Source organism: Falco biarmicus, chromosome 2 (assembly GCF_023638135.1).
Source record: "Falco biarmicus isolate bFalBia1 chromosome 2, bFalBia1.pri, whole genome shotgun sequence".
In the NCBI taxonomy this organism is placed as follows: Eukaryota; Metazoa; Chordata; class Aves; order Falconiformes; family Falconidae; genus Falco; species Falco biarmicus.
This window is the reverse complement of record NC_079289.1, coordinates 33074508-33096943: the sequence shown is the minus strand read 5'-3', so window position 1 is coordinate 33096943 and position 22436 is coordinate 33074508. Positions and strand designations below refer to the sequence as shown.

The window sequence follows — 22436 nt, the reverse complement described above, 5'->3', positions numbered from 1 at the left end:
TTGCAAAGATTTTAGCACAATTTTTCCATTTGATTTTTTTAATTCTCCATATGCACATTTAAGAAATTTCAGTTCTAAGGTAGGGTGGGTCTAAGAAACCCTAGAAACCCAGCTTGCTTTCTGTAATTGCCTGCAGGCAGCGGGAATGGGTGCCAATTGCATTTGGAAGTATTGTTACAGGCAGAAATAGGTTCAGAGAGAATGAGGCCCGCATCCAGTCAAAGCAAAGGGCTCTCAGGAGAGAGCATGGTATTTTTCCACCCTCAGAAAGACTTCAGCTCTCTGGTGTCCTTGCTGTGTAACACTACTCCTGCCATTTCTGACAGCTCCAGGGTTCCTTTCACACCCTGTCCCACCCTCTTCCTCAGCTGTGGGTAAGGGACTTCAGTTCAATTCACTTGTGCTCTCTTCCTTAAAAGTATCATTAAAGAACCTACGTGGGAGAAGCCCTATTTAAATCCATCTACGTTCAACAATGGCAATAAAAAATGATTGCATGGTTAAGCTCATAGAAAGCCAAGCACAAGACCTAGGCCAGTATTCTTTTAATAAAATAATTGCTATTCAGGCGAGACTTTCTGTGCAACAATTATTTCTTTTTTAAAGGCAAAAAAATACTTGAATGAACACAAGCACTTGAATGACTTTATTTAATGCCGATCATAGTATTATATTATAAATATATTGGAATATTTCTTTAGTTTTGTATATTTTCTTTTCTAATCATACCACTAGAAAAAATAATACCACACTCCAGGATAAAAGAAAAACACTGTTATTGGAAAGAAGCTTCTTCTTTAGCTTGCCAAGCAGCTATCAGCCTTCCAAGCAGCAGAAACTGCATACAGTAGGGTTGCTATACAACATAATCAGTGGGACTTGGAGAATTGCTTTGCCCTTTCCAGACATATAATGATTGTTCTGAAGCAACCGTGTTTTGTGTGAGGAAGATTTGAAGGGAAGCAGGTGGACACTGATGACAGTAAACATCATGCGGCTGTTCGGGTTCAGGTAGGAGGAGGGCAACAGCCTGATGGCAGAGTATTTTGTTTCCATTCATGACTATCTTGAACAAGGACTCACAGGGAGAAAAGACAGTTCTGCTGTGATACGTGTTCAGTCCACTGAAACTCTAGTCTCCAAACATTTTTACCTTTTTAAAACACAGCAATAACTATCTGGCCAGACTGACTTCTTGTTTTGCCCTGATGATTTCAACGCAATAAAATTTCACACAGAGTGGTGCCACATGTGAAGGGTCACCAAAGACTTTAGTAAGAACTCGGTGTTAAAATTCAAGCACTACAGAGATAATAAGGGGGGGGGGGGAGGGGGAAGGAAATTAGAGGTTACTTACTTGTCACTAACAGGCTTGGGTTACTTTGAGTATAAAGAAATCCATCATACCATCTAGACACGACAGTGTCTGTGCTTCATCAAAATATTTGTAAACAGCAGACTCTTTCATCAACAGAATGGATCAAATTCTACTCACCATAAGATAATTTCAGAAAGATTTTCCGGAAAGAGGATGCTCTCAGACTCCACAAATACAACTTGCCTGCTCTGCACACATTTCAGGTTACCCAGTCTAAACACTATCAATAAAATCAAAGTTATATACACAAACATACATATCTCTCCTTTGGAAAGAAAGAATTGCAGCAGCCCCTCTTTGTTAACTGAAAGGGTGTTTACTGGCAAAATCCTACTAATTCTAACTCCCACCACCAACAGCCTGCCCTCACCAAAGGGAAGGACTGCAGGCTTTGGATAAATATAAATAATTCACAAAGTCAACCACACCATCGGCAGGAGGTGAGCTGTGTGCTCTCCTCTTCCACCAACACGTCAATGTGGTTCTTTTGTTTAATGAACTTCTGCCTGCTGTCATCTTTCTGGGGATTGTGCCCATTTGTGCAGACCACCAAGATAGAATAGCACAAATGCATCCAGCAAAGTGCCCTTAACAGGGACTTGCTTGCCAAAAGAGAACAGCCTCTCTTCTAGTTAGAGTTAGGAGAAAGCATTTGTGCTTAAATGGGAAAACATATTAATAGCTTCCCTGTTTCTTCCCCTCTGCAGGCTAATGTACTCCAGAAAACAGATATTTTTTGCAAAAGAGTAGGAATATATCTGGAAGAGCTATTTGTTAAACTACTGGCTACACACAGATAATACCATCCTGGGGACAATTTTTTCCTGCTACTTTTAATGTGAAGTAGCATTTTCAAAATCATTTTGTCAGACAGCTCTTCCACACGGGAAAGGCTTGAATTCTGATGGCCCTGAAGTAACAGTAATATTGCCTTTGCTGTACAGCCAGCTCTGCAAGATACTAAATGTCATTGACTTTCATTATTTAAAAGTGCACCTTTCCTGGTAGCATTTGCACTAAAAAACAAACCCTTTAGGAATGCGGAGGACCCAGCTGCAATCCAGAAATAATAAGAGTAATGACGTTAATAATAATTCTAACAAAGAGTAGTTTATCGAGCTTAGCAGAATTTTACCTTACAGAAGAAGATGCCCCACATCTCAGCTTATGTAGCACAGTAGCTACATTTCAGTCCTGAAGCGGTCAAGTAGTTGGACTAGAAGACCGTTGCAGGTACCTTCCAAGTAAACTATCCTATTCTAGTACATAAGCAAGCATCATTATCAGTGCTCCCATCTAAGAGAGATGGAAACCAGAATGCAGGCCAATGCCATCATTGCTCTGTGAAAAGTAAGAGGATGAGCCGCTGGCAGAGCAAGGAACAAATGTCCAAACATTTGAACTCTGGGCTTTAGTCAGTAGATCAGTGTGCCTCCAAGACCAAAACAGAAGACTCCTAATGTTTTGAGTGGGAGTGAGGAAAGACAGACTCGGCTGTAATTCATATCAGAAGGCAGTATAAAAGGAAGAGTGGTGACAGAAATAATGTGCAAAATTGCCCCAACGAAATCTTGGCCTATCAAAAGAAAACTTAGCAGGTAGGAATCTCCGGACACACTGGGTTGGCCTCATCAGATAAAGTACCACTGTCCACATCAAATCCAGTCAGGTCACGCTCCTTTCATACTCATCAGATAGAAATTGGCACATGTTGGTGTTAAGTGCTTGATCAAGTGCACATGTTCGTTCATCCCTGACCAGGAAATTCTCCTCCTAAAGCTCTGTGACCAACTTCATTTCCTTCCCAAGTAGATGTCTACAGTCTTTCAGTGGGCAGCCAATATGGACCAGCTAAAATTTAGATGAAGATACAGACCTCAAGAGTCCACTAGGATATACAGCATCTCTTATTTGAAGGCCAGTGTTGGTATTTTGTAAATAACAATAATTCTATCAACTCATGCATGGTAAAGATTGGGAAATGAGGAAAGAGGTCCCAATTACTTTTTCTTACATATTAAAATATGCTAATACAGCTAACTTATGGCATGTTTCCTTTTAGCTTTTTGATCTGTTTTGTTACTCTTCTGCGTTTGTATGCTCCCATTGTTCATTGAATAAGGATCATTTATTCAGGGAGAAGAAGGAGGGGGAGAGTGATGAACCTACATTAAAATGGCAAACACGAGCCCAGAATACTTCATGTTAAGCATAGAGAGAAATTTGTTTTCTGATGAGAAAAAAAAACAGACCCTTGAACTTAAAAGTCAATGACAGGAAAAAAAACCTCACATGAACATATGATTTATAGTAGTAAAAGAAAGTTATTCAGGAGTCAATAATTTTTCAAAAGGATTAACAAAGCATATGCAGCATTACCCATAATGAGATAGGATAAGTATGGAAAGCTCAATTTGCATGCTATTTAGATTCAACAGATAGTTAAACTGTTGATATCTAAAGTGCTGTTGTTGTGACAGTAAAGGTAGAGGTCCTGCACATCCTCTGAAAATTAATATAGTTCAGAGAAAATGGTAAAAATTGCAATTCCTTTGGTATCTAGAGGGATTTAAACTATACAAGAAGGACGGTCCTTTAGATGGCTAAATTTCCTTTTTATCATCAGGTCGTGGGGGTTGGCTAAAAAAGGCATCAAGGTAACTTTTTTTAATTCAGATCTATCTACCTCTGGGATGCAACCAGGAATTTAATGCCAAATGGAAAACAGTAGGTAAGCTGAAAGCTGAAGTAATTTATCACTGCTATCTTTTCAACAGATAAGCATTTCTTTGTTTGAACAAATACACACGACAGTATATAAAAACAAAAAAGTTTTGAACACAGGGCTTCTGCATAATGAAATTTCAGAAAATATTCAGTATAAAAGTTCTGGTGCACAAAGAAGATTATTAATTTTCCTTCCACATGACAAATAGATAAATACCTTTATGTTAAACACAATTTTAAGTACCATACACTATTCAGGTTTGTATTTTTCAATGCTTCAGAAAGCAAGAAGAGATGTATTGAAATTATTAATTTTTCAGCATATAAAGTTTAAAAAACCCAAACAATTCAATTGAAAACCAGTTCAGATGATAAATAATAACAATTATTTTTCCTTAGACTGCCACTTACAAACCCCATGTTGAATCTGGAAAAAAAAGTATTTCTTCCCATCTCATACATCATTACCAGTCATAATGATTCCTCAGATCCTCCTGCTGCAACCTCACTGTCTTGTATTTGTGCTGTCAGCATCAGCCATATCACCGATCTATGTTTCCTTTTCAGTCACCTCAGTGACTGATCGATTGGAATTTAGTGTATGGCTCTTTGGATGGTGCATGCCCCATTCTAATTGCTTTGGCTCAGCAAGGTAAACAAGAATAAAGAGCTATATAGTCCTTTCTCTTCCTGCATGTATATGAAGGAACAATACAATTAAAAATGACATACAACATTCAGCTACCATGAATAAAAAGAAGTAGAAAAAAAGGTGGTTGCATTTGAACCTATCGGACAAAATGTACAAGATTCCAATACATAGTCAGATCGTTTTTAAAAGCTGATAAACACAATTGGAATCTGGAAACATCAGTATTGGAGAAAATCATTTATTATGTGGATTTTCTCTTGTTTTCTCTTCTCTGTGATTAATTAAAGGGAGCCAAGTTATCGATTGTGTTTTGACACTAGTGTCAGATGTGACTGCTGATACACTGATCCAACAGTCTATCAAAATGGAGAAAAAAAAAAAGCTCTACATAGAACTAGAGTTTATAGCAAATCAAAACCACTGTATCAAATGTTTACATAAACCTAACAAGTATGCAGAAAGACAGAAAAGCCATTGCCCAATCAACCAACTGCCTCCCACAGCTGGTGGATATTGGAAGCAAAAGAAATGATGGGTTCTCTTAAGAGTAAAGGCAAGCACAGACATTAAGGAATAAGATCTTGAAGAAAAGAACCGGAGAAGAATGCAAGTCAACAGAAAGGAACCTAGGTGTTCTTCATTGTGCTGTTGAATCTTCAAGGAAGAGAAAGAACTTACAAAGGAACAAAGAAAAGGCCTTTCAAAGAATGAATTTTACAATGGAAAGGAAACTCCAGAGAAGACTGGGAGCTAAATGTGGAAGCCAGATACAAATCAAGCTAAATCAGTGAGAGGACAGAGAAGCTGCAGAAATGCAGTGTCCCCCCTGTTTTATTTCCATATTCACAAAAGCTATGTAGAAAGTCACTTTGCTTTAAAAAACTAAATGTCTGGTTCAGGCTAGCTGCCCTTGCACATCTCACATGGTGCTAACTTCTCTTTTGGCCTGGGCCTCCAAAATTACTTAGCACTGGTATCCAAACTTTACAGCAGATCACTGAAGAAGACCATTCTTCTCACAGTCCTTTTAAGACTTCTTGACAAGAGAACATAGAATCATAGAATGGTTTGAGTTGGAAGGGACCTCAAAGATCATGTAATTGCAACCCGCCATGGGCAGGGACATCTTCTACTAGACCTGATGGCTCAAAGCCCCATCCAACCTGGCCATGCACGCTTCCATGGATGAGGCAATCACACTTCACACCTCCTCTGGGCAACATGTGCCAATGGTCTCACCACCCTCATAGTGAGGAAACATCTTTCCTGCATGCTTAAACTCTTACAAGGATTCAAAATTAAGCTTTTAGCCTATGTCCTCCAGAAAAGGCAGGATTCAATAAACTCAACCTATGGGCTGGCAAGTTTGTCATATGCTTCTTGAGATGCTCACTACTTAAAGTGTGGTGAAGTGTACATTCTTCCACAGATGACAATCCCTTGCTCCTCCAGAAAAGATGGTGAGAAGACAGGTTTTGGCCTGACATGACACAGTTCTGCACACCTGACCAGGCAAAGCCTGGCATAATCCCAAACCAGCCTGAAAAGAGGTAAGAACAGTGCCATATAGAAACCTTCACCAAAAAGCAATCTGGGAATGACAGGTACATGGATGTATCTATATCTAGGTCATATCCATACTGGAAGCAAGAAGTTCTCAACACTTTTTTCCCTTTCAGATTTTCAAAAGGATGATGTAAAGACAAATGTTGAATAGGAGGCAAGTAGAACTGCAAAAAAGACGATGATGTGGCATAATGAGGTTGCAAACCAGACAATACTATATCTGCAGTGTAAGAAAGTTATATAACCGTTTTCTGAGTTTCCTGCATCAACTTAGAAAGATACCTCATTTCTACCAAGAGAACATATTGCAGCAAGCCCCCTTGCTGATTTAGGATAGTAGCGTTTACCTTTCCTTATAAGCCATCAGAAAGACAGTTGTATATTGTGTACATACAGTGGGGACATGGATTAATTTCAAACCTATCACACAATCTGATGAGATTTCCCTTGAGATCTCCTAACACTCTACAGCACTGTGAGCCATTATTTCCATACTTATTGGAAATAACGTCTGAGCCCAGGCAAGTCACAATATTCCCACTGAGAGTTGTCATGACGGGAGTAGAATTAATTCTTATTGTGCTTGTACGCATAGAGGGTCTTTTTGGCTTTATTAGCATGTACCCCAAATAGTATTTAAATCCATGATGATACAGTATCATGTGGGGCCTCCTAAATTTGGACGTATATTCCTGACTACATATACTGAATGCAAATCAGATTTCACCTGCATTCACATAAGTCTGATGCAACTGTCATCTTCAGCGGTCAAGCTCCTGACTCATGCCAGTATGGAATTGGAACTGGATCTGTGACATAACTGAAGTACTCAAGATCCTTTCAAGATGCAATTTATTAAGGAGATAGACCTTAATCGCAATGAGCTGTGATGCTAGTTTTCATAGTTTAAAGGATGAGCAAGAAGCTTTATTTTTTTAATTGCAGTTAAATTCATTCACTCTTATTATGGAGTTAGTTATCTATTTTAAGCATTCTCCAGGTGGTTGCTGTTACCAGATGTGGACAGATCCCTTTGTGCTTCACTATGAAACTAGCCATGCTAGCATCTTTGGATGTGCTGAAGACTCAGCTATATTAAAATAGTTTTTAGATTTCCAAAACATTCTCCTGAAAACTTTTACCAATTATTTCTGGTTTATTTCCAAAAGCAAACTTTCTCAATTTTTAGTTGTTCTGTTCCTCTTACCTGATTCATACATGTATGCTTGTAACACTCCTATCTGTCACTATGGAAACAACTGTTCAGTCACTATAGCTGATGTCACTGAATGGATCAAGTAAATTATTTAAAAAAAAAAACCCACAAAAAAACAAACAACAAAACTTCTAAACAAATCCAGTAACAATTTGGAGCAACCCAGAAAGAAATTCAATTGAAAGGGATGACTTAATTTCAGTTTTCAAAATTGCAGGGGTTTTTTTAACTTTTTATGTTTCTCTGTGGGCAGCAGCCACTGAATGAAATCCAGTAAAATGGGTTCTATCAAGCCCATCTCCTACCCAGCACCATATCTCATAATGTGACTGCTGCAGCTTCAAACCCAGCTCTGGCAAAACTTTTCATGGGAACCTGAGGCACAGCAGTCTTCTCCCTTTTGGGCATGCTGAGACCTGACTTGTACACTTACATAGCCACTTAACCATTCTAGCCAAAAAGCCTGAACATGCAGCTGTCTGCAACCAGCCTGCCATTGCCCAGCAGCTTTAAATATTACAGATATATATGTGCGTGTGTGTGTGTACCTATCTCCATTTCCCCAACAGAAATAACCGTAGGCCAGAAATCTTTTCAGTTGTCATGCCCTACCCATGTCAATGCTACAGTGATGTCTGTTTTATGGATCAATGTTGATTTTCATCTGGGATTCTGTAAAGCTTTGGGAAAAAAAAACCTTGGAAATGGAAAGAGAGATACCATTTCATAATCCAGAGCAGCCTTTTGGAGATTTTCCCATAAATCAAGTACAAATGCAGGATAACCATATTATTATTTAAATAATATACTTCTGTATTTAGCAGGAAAGTAGATAAACCCATTTAGGATTTTGGCTAACTTACAAATTTTTTACATATTTCTTCTAGCTACTGGTAGCACACAATTAAAAATGCCATTCCAAGGTGATTCTAACTTTAGAAATAATAATAAATCATATTTACAGTACTATCTTAATGTCTTAAATCTTTATAATTTTGTCACATTTTGCATGAAAAGATATCCTCAACTTTATTTCTTAAATAACATCATTGATGCTGCCTTAGAAGCAGTCAGTTTTATCACTATTACATGTGAAATCTCTGGGGGATTAAACTTTAGGAGATACACTCACAAAAAAAGCAGCACCTCTTTTATACCCTTACTAATTAAATGCAATTAATTCACTAGCACCCTGGAGCTGCAGGTATTAAAAAATAATAAAATCCCCAAATACTTCTGCTTTGCATGTGATAAATGCTACAATCACTCTTACTTTTTAGCAAAAATAAAGAAGAAATAATATTAGGTCAAAGTGAAGTTCATCGCAGCAGGTCGATGGAGATTGTCAGAATTCATTAGCATCTGTGTGACTGGTAAATTATTGAGTTAATTTTAGGTTGAGTGACATATTTAGAAAACTACAAATCACCTTATTTTGTGAATTTAATCAACCTTTGCTCTTCCCTGGATAGTTCAGCATACATCTGCAATATTAAGTTGCAACTGACTTTTCACTCTTGTAGCCCTCACAAATACCAGCACTTTGCAAATTTTCAAACCATCAGCTGCATTAAATGCCGGTCTCCAGCAAGGAGTTCAACAGAAATAAAGCATTATAATTACAGAGAAAACAAAAATTTAAAAACAAACAAACAAACAATCTGAAAAGGAGGCTTTCTTTAACTGAAGTTTTAGCCAGTTTTATGCTGAAATCTCAATTTGCTTTGTGTCTAAGAATAAAAATGTTAAAGTTCATAAGATAACAATGCAGAAAGGAAACTTCTCTTTGGAAACTTAAAAAGAAAAAAGTTGCTGTTTGAAAAATTTAGTCAATCTACCAATCCTTCTTTGTGACACTCTGTTAGCCCAATTAAATCCCACTGCAAAACCAAAAATTGCACTGTATGTGGATATTCCAGCTGTGGCTTCTGAAAAACACTATTTTCAAAGTCAGGAAAAATCTTTTTCAAAGCTTATCATTATCTGGAAATAAGTCACAACTCCTAGCTAACTTGAGCTATTCATTTATTTCTCATTGAATATCTTCTGAACACTTAGCACAAAGTTTCTCTTCATTTCCAAAAGACATTTTATTAGCACTAGATTTGATATCGAACGTGACAATATTTAGGTAACACAGTGGGCTTTTCTAAGTAAAATTTAAACTGTGAAGATATGCATTTGCAAAAAGGGCAATTACTTGTATTTTGAATATGCAAACAAGTTGCTTTTGGATTACTGGCAGCTACAGCTTGGGCTCTGACACTTAGCTCTTATTAATAGGCAAAGCAATTAATGTAATTATAAATATGGAAAAGAAAAAATATCAACACTATTTACACTAGTTAGTTACTAGGAGGTAAAATACTTTGTCAGCTGTAATACAATACAAATTGCTGCAAAGCGTTTAATACAATTATAACATGCATATATTCAAAGCACTACAGTTTATATTCTAGGTCTGTCCTCTTGGGATCAATTTATGATACTCTATGCTGGGTATCTTGTCTTGACAAAATAATGATACTTCATTCCTGTGTTGCTACATTTGGCTACCACACACTCCATGTACGGGTAGGATTACAGATCCAGTCATTGCACAGTGAATAGCAATGCACATCGCCACGATGCACAGGGATGGGAGGGAGAAGGTGTGATTGGCATCTGTACAGAAAGCACCACATGAGTGTGCACCTGCCTCTCCAGTTTGGAAATGTTTTCCTCGAGCAAACACAGTAAAGAAGCATAACAATCAACAGCAAATTGTATCTACTTCTTCACTGTTGGCATTGGTTACTTGAATGTTCATATTAAAAAACCCACTCGGACATTTACCATCCTCACCCCATGCACACATGGCGTGTAGTGACAGGCAGCAACTCTGCAATGGAGGTTCAGGAGGTGTACAGAAAGTAATCTTGCAGGTGACAGCCAACTAGGGAAGTACTGTAAGGTGGAAAAACCACAGTCGTATCATAAGGGGACTGACGAATTCTTAAATACTCAAAGCCATTAAGCCATTTAAGCAGAAGACTGCCTTTGTTTTCCTTTGTTTTCTTGCATTTGGAATTAAATTTGTGTTCAGAATTACTGGTGTTACAAACTAACCAATCTTAAAAACAACTGTTTCAAAGTTCCTTATCAGTGCTTTAATTTCTGACAGTTGCGCAACACATTACTGATATCCTCAATTAATAACACCATGTGTTACTTGGGAATGTATGGTACATTTAGCAGCATGACTCATCCACAACTGCTCCAGTGAGTCAGAAGACACTGCTCCCAGGTTCCCAGGTACCAAAGTGTACCTTGTAGTCACCTATTGTAAACACGTTTGCTAGCACTGCAAAAGGAGACAAACGGTCACAACACCAAGCCAATTCAGAAAAGGGAAATAGTTTTAACGCAAAACTTCTTTGCATAACTTTGATAAATAGGAGGGACACACAGCAAAGATGCACAATACTAAATACGGTGCGGTGCCTGTATGGTAAAGCAAATTAAAAATGAACAGGGAACTGCTAAAACCTGACACCTTGTCTAACCAAACCAAATTGCTACTGCCCAGTAGACACTGGCTGATGCACACTCCTGCTTTATTTCCCATTTGCTCCATGGGGCTGCTCCAAAGTTCACCCAGAGCAAAACAGTCTTTTTTGGATAAAGCCTCAAGTAAGAACAAGAACAGACGAAGCATCTGTACGTAACTTCTGGCTCAGGGCTGGCTGTGAGGGCTCTTAAAACCCCAGCTTTTTGCTGGAGCAGCCTCAAGGCTGCTCCAACTCTCTTCCCTGCAGGCCATGGCCCCAAGGAGCAAACACAGTGATTAGAGCCCACTGTTTCAACCATGTTCCCCTCTCCTCTGAACAGAACTGCCTTGCTCAAGTACTCCAGCAAGGAGCTGTTTGAGGAAACAGCCATTCAAACCCAGCACCATCTGCTGCCATGTACAACCTTTCTGGTTGTAATGGGAGAAAAACAGCCACCTTGCGCCTCCGGAGGGGTCTTGTGAGCCACAGATACCTGTAAGGCCACCAGCCACCTTCCTGCCTGCTATGTCAGGCCATGCAATACCTTGGGTGACCCAGCTGCAGGGGATGGTCAGGGGACTCTCCCGCCGGTGGGTGACTGCTGCCTGCTGTTAATGGACAGCAGTGCCCGTGAAGCCGGTGAAGCAGTGCCGAAGGGCTCCGTGCCCTGTGCAGCAACTTTGCCCTATGGACAGAGAAGGCACAACCCTTCCAGCTGAACTTCCCGGCTTCTGTCTGCTTCTCACAATTTAACGTTACTTTCTGTGTTTAATGTTTCAGATTTGCATGTAGTTTAAAATAATTAAGTTGGACCATGCCAGTTATTTCTCCGAGGTTTCAGAACACAAACTTTGTATTTCTTCGGCTGTCTGGCATAGGCTGCCACAGATGGAAGACAGATATCTGTCCGCCAATGTTTAAAGAGGACCAGATCTTTTTTCTTAAAAAAATTTCCTGTTTAGCGGTGGCAGTCATACAATCAGCCAGCCCAACTCGTCCCTCCCTAACAAGTGTATACATGAATGAACAAGGGAGACCATTGCCTGTGCAGGACACGCGCACACACACAGGGGTCTGAGGTGCACGGGGACTGCCTTGATGGTCAGTTTTGAAAAGAAAGGGGACAACTTTTTCTAAGCTGGATTGGAAAGCTCTGAAACTAACATACCCTTCTGCCAAAAGGGATTCATTTACTGAAAGGGAAGGAAAACAAGGTTGCCCAGTAGCTATTCCAGCTAAGGTCAGCCAGCAAGATTTGCTATTTCTGAGTCCTTCCAACCCAAACATCTGAGGGAAGTTGTTCAGTTGGTGCATGCTCTTACTAAATCAGCTGTGCTTTGCTCCCAGCTGATGGCTGCCAATTTAGACTGACCTCAAATCCTCCAGCTTCCTCCCCCCAGAGTTACAGTCATTCTCTGCTATTTCACCTGATCTTTAACAAAAGTTTCCACACCTTCCGGGCTCGTCACAACAACTCTTCAAGCATAAGCCAAAGCCAAACTGACAGAACAGATTTCATTTTTCTCTCAGAGACACACATATGCCACAAAGACTGCAGTTCATCACCTACACTTTACAAACATTGCTGAGCACACTCAAGTAGGATAGCGCTTTTGCAAGCATGGCAGTGCTGCTGCTTCTTTTTCTTTGCCCTTTTTCTTTTCTTTTAAAGTAAAAAGTTGCTTAAGTCTGTTTGAGGTTAAGTTCACAATTTATGCTCAGCGAGCTGTCTTGTGCTGTGTCCAAAACCAGCACAGAACCACTGTCACTTTTTCCTGGAATCCTGTCCACAGACTGGGGATTGGGGCTTCCTCTTCTGCTCTGGCATCCTTTGAGCCTGAATACTTCAGGGCTTGAAGATTTCTTCCTTACGCAGAAGGGTGGTGCTACTGGGTGGCGCCTGCATAACTGTGTGCATGCAGGGAGAAGTTTCCAGGAGCAATGGAAAGTAAGCTATGCCATAAAAATTTTACAGTGCTTACTCCTTTCTTCCTTTCTACATGACATGTTGGGAAAAATTTGGGGACAAAATGAATGCTGCCGACTTACAGGCATTGGGCAGTGTCTTGAGGAAAACAAGGAAAAGTGCTACCCCACAGACAAGGGCAAGGGTGGCAGGTGGGGAGAGGACAGACGGCTGGTTCGCTCCCACACGGGGACTAGCAGTTGCAGGTGAACCAAGGCCATGTGCCCTACTAATAGCAGCAGCTTCCTGCTCAAAATAAGAAGCAGGTTCACACATTAATTCTCCAGTTGTGTTCAGACATAAGCTGCAACACAGATGTTTGCAGGGCACAAAGGGGGCACCCAACAGAGCTGGCTGCAAAAAAAAAAAAAAGTACAGGAATGACAGCGAGTTGCCTTTTACAGCAAGATCTCTAGAGAGGCAGTAAAAGGGAAGCTTATTCTGCTATGATTTTTTTTCCTGAAGCTCCTCCTTGTGTAAGATCCCACTGCTGCCAATCTCCAGAGACTGCAAATGAATTAGAAAGAGGAGGAGAAAGCAAAAAGCATGGATAAGCAAAATAAAGGAGCAAAGCAGAAAACAAAGCACAACAACTGAGACTAAAAAAAATGCATCACAAAGAGGGAAAAGATGAAAAGAAGTAAAGACACATCAATAGATATGAGAACTATTAACGAAATGTAATCATCAGAAACACTGCTGAGATCTTTTGCACGCACTCTGAAAGCACCATTAGACAGAGGATCTTCTGACAGGGCTGGACATAGGTCTGAAAATCCAGGAGACCCAGCAGTAGGACCATCATACATTAAGTGATCTAGGCAGCTACCTGACCCCATACATAAAATGGAGACAATGGTTCTTCAGCTTTTGCCAAACAGCTTGGGACCTATAGGTGAAGCACACTATGAAAATATTTTGCATTCTGATTCTTACAGAACAAGCTACTTACTGCAAAAAAACGTTTTTGTGAAAGGGTCCTCTACACCAAAAAGTGGTCCTGGATTTTACTCATAAGAAGAATTCAACTTCTCCCCTATTATAAATCTCTTCAAAGTTTCTCATACAGAGCAAGGTAAGTTCAATTGTTACATTCATGTATTAAAGAAACCTTTTCCTCCTCAGAGCCCAAGCTCAAAAAATTGTCTAGATCTATAAACTCTTTAGAAAGAATAAAACCTTTTAAATCTTCTCTTGTTTCTTCTCCATTGCTAGGAGCTCAACAGAGTTTCAAGCACCATCAAGTATGACCTGACTTGTAAAAAAGAAATCACCTAAAAATTACTTCATTATATGCAGGAATGTATTTCTGAAATTGCCTGAATACTTTCTGTAAATGTTCCAACTGAGATACTAGCTTCACTGAAATACTTGAGAAAATTTCCAGGAACTTCAATATACCCAAGATTTTGACTTTTATGGCCATTTTTTTCCCAGTAGTCACATTCGTACTTTTACTACATTTAGCAGTTGCAAAGAAATCCAAGGAAACACAAACTAAAAACCAGTTAAAGCACAGCCTCAAGTATGGGTGGATCAAAAGTAGAGCTACTTCTTCCAGCTCACTGATTTTACCTTCAAAACTTCTCACTTGCTTGTGAAGATTCACCTTTTCATTCAGTCTGAAGGTAAATTTGTCAGTTTGGCTACAAATTTCTCTCCGAGTAATTGAGCATCATACCCTTCCCAATTTCTGCCATACAAATTCAACATGGACTATTGAAAATTCAGCCTGCAAAGATCATCACACTGTTCCATTCATGGCAGCTGAGATTTATCAAGGGCTTTAAGAAGTTCAGCATTAGTCTGTCAACAAATCTCACACACACTCCAAATCATCTAACACAAAACATACATATATCCATTGCACATACCTATTTATTGCAGATGTTCTCCAAGTCTCAAGAAGCATATAACCAAGAATTGCTTCAAGTTCACAATCCAAGATCTGAAAAACAGGTAATACGTATTTTTAATGTCACTAAAAGTATATGTATTAAGCATATAAAAGAAAAAAAATATTGTGTAAAATTACTCTTCAGAGTTTATGAGCTAGTCCTTCTGAAGTTGTGAATCACCTGAGAAATGTTGTGGGTGATAACAATGATGTTATGATAATTTATATGGTATGAAATTTAAGATACATGATATTGCATAGATTCTCGGACAACTTCTACATACAAGATCAAAAACAGTAGAAAATTCTGAGAACACATCTAATTTTCAAATAGCAGTTTTGCTACAACTATTTGTAATGAAAGAACAAAACCAACATACTGAATATGCAAAACTGCTAGTGGCGTATCAGAAAATACAAATTATTTAGGAAACCACAAGCATCCCTATGTACATTTAAGCAATATTCTGCCTTTAGTTCACAGCAAGACAGTGGCATGAATAGGAAAACCACATGAAAAATCAAGGATATCATTATGGGCATTACCTCTTTATTGTCTAGAAACGCTGAACATGCGCAGTTCTGCTACAAGTATGAAATTCTAGACATACACAAATGCTTAAAAAAAGGTAACACCTAATCACAATCAGTCCCAGAATCTCTAAATTTTGCTGATGATTCTCACACAGTGACCCTGAATGTAATGCATTTCATAAGTCTAACATGCTTCGGAAAGTAGAAAAGGGGAGGAGGATGCATTGGGAGAAAGAAACAGGCTTGGCAGACTGAGTACAGACACAAAGTTGGGGGGGGGGGGGGGGGGGAGAGGAAAAAATTGTTCATGTCCAAATGCACTTGGTCCGATCTTTGTTCCGGACAATGACTTCTGAGATGACCACATCAGCTTCACCATCATGAGTACATGCTATATTGAGTATTTCTGAGTCACCACTAGCATCTTTGAAATCTGCAGCAGGAAACACCATTTCACAGGGTGCAGCCACACAGCCACAGCTCTTAAAAAAAAGTAATAATTAAGATTCCACACTAGAAAAAGTTTTGCCTCTTTCCTTTCCCAATAATTTTGCCTCAGCTTTTGCCTGCAGCTGCACTACTAGTATGCACCACATGATTCCCAGTGTAGGCAAAGTTAATCACCCCAGCAGAGTTAAGACAAATCGGTCATAGAACAGCCTATATCCACTATGCATCAGTGGTGACCTGGCTGGGAGCACCTATGTGCTCCAGCTGAAGAGCAGGCATTTTCTTCTCCCAAGGCTCAGCCGACCAAAGGACTCCTAGACTCCCTCTGTTCCCTTCTGTGAGCTGGTAATTTTCAAGCAGAGAGACAAAATGTAAATATCAGCATGGATAATTATGTCACTGCTCATTTTTTGCAAGATAACCAGACAGAAAGATAAGGCTCACTCTGAGAAACAGAAGCAGTAGAAATTTTTATCTAGCAACTGCATGAAAGATTATATCAATTCTTACAAAAGCAACAGTTTGTTGATTTGTAACTGTTGCCGACTTTCATGTGTAAAAACAACAACTACAGAAATTCCTCACTGGTCTTCTCTACGTATTTTCAGGGAATCTCTACAAAAACGACAACTTCTAGGATTATTTATGCTATGCACTATGTTGCCATTCCTGCTGTTGATATCAACCACAGACAAGCCAGACTCAGAAGCTCAGATTCCATCACAGAGGCGCGAGTAACACCACTACATCTCTGCCCGTTACATCTCCTACTCAATTCTGCAAAAGAGATTTCCACAATAAGGTGTAGAGAAATCACAAAGAGAATGCCATTAAAGTTAATGTGAAAATCAGCCAAATATCATCTCTAAAAGGAGTAGGAGTTATTTACTAGGTAATATCAATAAAAATCTGCAAGATCTGAGGGCGGCCATAGTTTACCCTTTTTTTTACATAGTTACACGCTCCATTTTTCCTCCACGTCCTTCTTCATCAGTTAGCCTTGTAACACCTTTTCCACATGGAATCATAAGCTCATAGAACACCTTGAGTTGGAAGGGGCCCATAAGGGTTATCAAGTCCAACTCCCTTGCTCCTCGCAGGACTACCTAAAAGCAAACCATAAGACTAAGAGTGTCATCCAGATGCTCCTTGAACTCTGACAGGCTTGGTGCTGTGACCACTTCCCTGGGGAGCCTGTTCCAGCGATCAACCACCTCTCAGTGAAGAACCTTTTCCTAACGTCCAATCTGAACGTTCCCTGATGGAGCTTCATTCCATTTACTTGTGACCTGTCACTGGTCACCAGAGAGAGAGATCAGCACCTCCATCTCTGCTGCCCCTCTTGAGGCATTCCCTAGGCTACGCTTTCCCCTCTGACTTATCCCTCTTATCTCTTATCTGCTTCTATGGCTGCCCGTTTTCTCTTCACTTGCAAGGCCTCTACCATTGACTACGAACACTCATGTTACCACACCTTGACAGGAGTCACCACCCATCAGTTGAAGCACATTAACCACCTAAATGAACGCTGTTCCCTGGCTGTAACATCAGTCAAATGACCTTCACAACAGGTTGTATATTCCAGGAACTGAACTGTCAGGTCCAGCGAAACTTGTGTCATAAAGGTAACCTTCAAAACACTAACCGGGTGTAAAGTTCTACTAATGTGATAACGCATGAAATGATATCGCTCAAAGACATGTCTCAAGGGATTGTTGACCTGAGAAATTCTTATGACATATTTATAGAGAAACATTATGAATTACTGCATGGCTGAGATAGTTCTGCAACAGAAAGTTTGCAGCCAAAGATAAGACCAATTGTATGTAAGTATGAGCACACGATTTGCTGCACATAACATTAGCAGTGTTTATTTTAGAAATGACCACCCATCAGATGGTTCCAAAAAAACTCACAGAGTTGCTAAAAGATACCAGGGAAAGTTTTTATTTGTAATACACTTTCTCTCTTTAATAACACCAGCTGTCGCCTTCACAAACGCATCATGCCCTTCACAGTTATCCCATATTCTGCAAACACCGAAAAAAACCCCAAACCCTCCCACAGTTATTAACATCTGCTTCATTTGCTGATTCTGACAAACTGAAGGACAAAGGCATGATTTAACAGATTGCTCCGCGTAAGGAAACAATGCAGTTCACGAAGGATTCATCAAATGCCCCTGTCAGAAAGCTTTACAAAGCACAGCTTAATGAACGTATGCAAATTGCTATAATATATAAAATGTCTGATACCACTTCAACAAGTAATGTGCTTATGAAATCTATGGAGAATGGTAAGACAGATCAATCCAATTTGTCTTCGAAATAAAGTGATTTGGTTTCCTCCAGATAATTTCAATCTCTTTTTTTTTAATGCCTTGTGGCATGACAGAAATGTATTACGTACAATGAACCACTGCTTTAGACCCTAGATGATGTAATTATTCAATAGAAAAAGCATTCAGCAAGAGACAAACTGGAAGCACACTGGTACACTTCAATATTTTCCTTCAATGTTTTGACACACTGGCATTTAAAAAAAAATTTGTTGTTTCCAAGCCTTGCTGCATTTAAACAGCCCCATTTTTTTTTTTTTTCTTGCCATTGCTTGATGGGAGGTTGAAGCCTGGGTGTTAAGTCAGGCTGATATTTACAGCATGAGGAACTGCTCAGATATGACAGCACATCAGAAAACAACATACATCCAGGATGATCACTGCTATTGCTGTTTTCAACATTATTGATCTAGAGATCTGATCGTTTTCTTTTCATCAAGATAGGGAAAGAATGGCTTATGAGCTAAAATGATTTTCGATGAAAAAAACGAACATTTTCTAGAGCTTTTTTTCCCTCTGACAACTTAAAGTTCTTTTCACCAACTTACTTTAAAGAAAATCATAAAAACACATTTTCAGTGTTTTTCTAAGAAGCTGAAATGCACAATCAGCCTTTATGAATTTATGGAAAAACAAATAGAACTCTTTTTTTCTTGGGAAAAAAAACCCAACCAACAAAAAAAAACCAAGGAAAAGAACACGGCATACTAAGTACATCAGAAACTAGAAGGTACAGAGTTTCTGGATCTTGCCTTTACTAGGCTGGGCAGGTGTGAAAGAGAGAGGACTGTGATGTACCATCATTATCTCCCTTTCAAGACCTTTTTTCCCCTGAAAACATCTGCCAGAGGAGCCTAGGCACCGCTAGTGATGCCTTGTGTCTGAGATGGATTATATCACTGCTTCTGCGCTCTGTTTTTCAGTAGAGGTGCTACTCATCCTTTGAAATAAAGTCCTCAGACCATCATGTGTACCAACATAAAACTGATACTTGATAGTTCATAATTTTCGACAACCTTCTTATACCTTCAGGACCCCCAGTAATCCACAGGCTATGGATACAGAAATTGGCTGGCCTCTTCACCTTCCCTTCAGCCACATTCCTCTGGAGCCTGTAATGGATAAGGTCCAGGGTGCAGTTTGCCAGTTCTTTTACATGCTCCTTATTAGTTCTACAACTCTCCAGCTGGAGGTGTCCATCCCATTCTACAGAATCCAAGTTTTCATAGCAAATCAAAGGAACTCTCATGCTGGGACCACAAAACGGGAAAAAAAATCACAATACTCTCTAACTCTTTCTTGGGTGGTTCATTATGTTATGCTAAGAGAAGAATCCCTGATGTAATAGTCTAACAGACAAACAGTTTCAACTCTTTATATCATCCATTATAAGTTTCATGTGACTACACAAGTAATTGCTGTTATTGTCAAAACTAGGTGCAAGTTTTGCTCAGTGTCTTAAGGCAAAATGACTAGAGTTGGGCAGCACTTAGTGCAGGGTTCTCAAATCTCTGCATCACGGGACTGCAGTTTCTGCACTTAGAATCAACTAAACTGTAAAATAAAGCGTCCAGGTTGAAATACCATGTCAGAAATGTACTATGACCTCATTTTAAAGGCATTAACTTGTAAAACCCCTTCCATTCTGTTACACTGAATATTCAAGATGTGCCAGGTACTGTGGAAAACATTTTTATTTCTCCACAAATAAATATACATTAGAAAGAGTGTTTATAACATTTTTCTAGAATAGGATTTATATCACTGACAATTAAGGGGTGATATTTTTAACACTGTATTACTTTTAGATGCCAGTTAACAGTATTTAACAAAGCAGGCTGTCCTCATTTTTACTTTTTTTTTTTTTTAATTCAGATTTGCAAGATGGTGGGTCCTCTGGCTTTGCATTCAGTCAAAGACTGAAATCTGGCAATAAATGAACATGATAAGCCTGCCTTTATTATACCTCATTTCTCAAAGTAACTCTTTCAGGTTCCATCATTACCATCCCTAGTTTAAAATTGCTCTTTATAACATAAAGCTCCAAGTACAGAAAAATGTCTCCTCTTTTGACTGTACATTGAGGACAACAGATTCACAGCTGATGTAGTTAATAAAGGCAAATTAAGGAAGCTTCATCTTACACCTCCTGTCTTATCTCCTGAACCTGTATGAAATTATACTATTTATCGTAAGTAAAATAAAACATTCTAACTTTTCCATGAAATAGGGAGGAAATTATTATTATTGGGAGTCAATATTCTTACAGCTCCCTTAAGATGCAACATCTAATAGATTTCAGGGGGGGGGAAAAAGAGCCTTTTGTACCGATTTCAGTTACAGTCTAATAAAACACCTTCAAAAAAGATATTAACTTGCACACCATCATTGACAAAATTACAGTCACACTGTGTGCAATGGAGTGAGCTACATGATAATGCAATAAAACATTTTTTTTAACCTCTTACTTTGGGGTTTTTTGCATCAGGGACATCAGTGTTTGAGTCGAGGCACACCGCTTTAACAAAATAGGTGGGAAGCACAGCCAGTCCACCCAGTTCCACATCCTTACCTGCTACCAGATTCCTGCCACCCATTGCAGCGAGGGTATTCACCCATTGCTGTTACAAAGTACTTGTACTGGACAGCAGTGTGATCAATAACAGCAAATGGTTCTGGGACAGTGAAGCAGATGAGAAAGTGAAATCCTTTCTTTGATTAGCTTCTTGGCTAGCTAGCACAAACCTATGATCCTTGTTGAAAAAAGAAAAACTAGGTTTATAAGAATGTAGAACTTTTTCTACTCAAAGAAAGCTAATTTCTAATGGCTGAAAATGCTGTCTTCCCTGACCTGTGGGAAAATGCAAGAAAGGGCTCACTGCTCTAAAGTCTGTCTCCAAAGTAGCATCCAAGGTGCAAAGACTCTCAACCTGAAATATTTCTGTGAAAGTACAAAGTATTGAGCAACTTTACTGTGGCAGGCACTTCTAAAGGGAAAAGGTCCTCATTTGCCCTGACACAAGCAGAAGCAGCACACAACACAGCCACTGCTTTTGGTTTGACAATGTGGAATCTAAGCTACTTTGCCACATCTCTACAAGGGTCTGAGATATGCAGAAATGTGCTGCCACCATTACAGTCTACAGGTTGGAACAGAAACTCCATAAGGAAATACATACTTTTTTTTTTTTCCTCCTCTTTTTTAAAAGAAAGGCAGAAGCACTAAGCTGCACTATTTCATACCAGTGAAAGACTAGGTAAGTAGCTGAACACAATAGATGCAATAAATCTCCAACCCTTCCTTTTCTTAACTACAGTCACAACTGTTGGGAAAACCCTGCTCAAATAATCATAAGGTATGTAAAAAGGGGTTCCAGTAAGTTGAATATAGATCATTATTTTTTCACAAGTAAGACCTATGAGGACAACATGGGTAAGTTCAGCATGCCCGTGACATTCAGTTGTCCTGGAAGGTCCTTAAATAACATTTAGCACCACGATATCTGAAGATTATGACATCTCATTCCTGCATAAAAGGAGGAATCACTCAGAACTAGCTACCAGTAACATCCAGTCTCAGAAATCGCAGGTGAGTCAAAAATATCCATAGAAGAAACAAGAGGACCATCATGTCCTCCTTGAAATGGACACCTATCGTAATGGGGGCCAGCTGCAATTGACAGCTGTTTGCTCACATTATTTTTATCATTACAAAAAAGAAAGGTGAACACCCCCTCTTGTCTCAGAAGCAAATATGGAAGCTGGAGCTGTGAAGTGGAGAAGGATCAAACAACTTGAGAGGAGTCTAGGAAGCCTTTCTAAGCAGTCAGTCATGCCTCCTGAAAGGGGAGAATAGGCACCAAGATGTCATCCTCTAAAAAGTCAGAAATAATGAGGAATAGCTTATCAAGATATGGATTATTAGCAGACAGGATAGCGGCAGAATTAGTTCACCACATTGATGATAAAACAGTATTAGGAAAGCAGAGCAATTTTAAGGAAAGGTAGCTAAAATACCTGTCCAACACACTACTACAAGTCCTTCTCATCTCCAGTATCGTGATGCTTCAAAGTTAACTGTCCCAACAGACAACCCTGTACTCTGTCTGCTAGTGTCAAGATGAAGCATTGTATGCTATGGTAGGGCTGTAGTCTCCGAGGATTACATGTCTGTATGAATAA

General features: G+C 39.3%; 1 protein-coding gene across 4 annotated transcripts in view; it reads right to left on the bottom strand.

The window, feature by feature from the left end:
• Positions 1-22436, bottom strand: part of ENOX1 (ecto-NOX disulfide-thiol exchanger 1) — a 369768-nt gene that overhangs the window by 279325 nt on the left and 68007 nt on the right. For all 4 annotated transcript variants that reach the window (XM_056329606.1, XM_056329607.1, XM_056329604.1 and 1 more), the window contains exon 2: positions 14910-14983. The gene's annotated coding sequence lies outside the window, so the exon portion shown is untranslated. The remainder of the gene's footprint in view (positions 1-14909; positions 14984-22436) is intronic.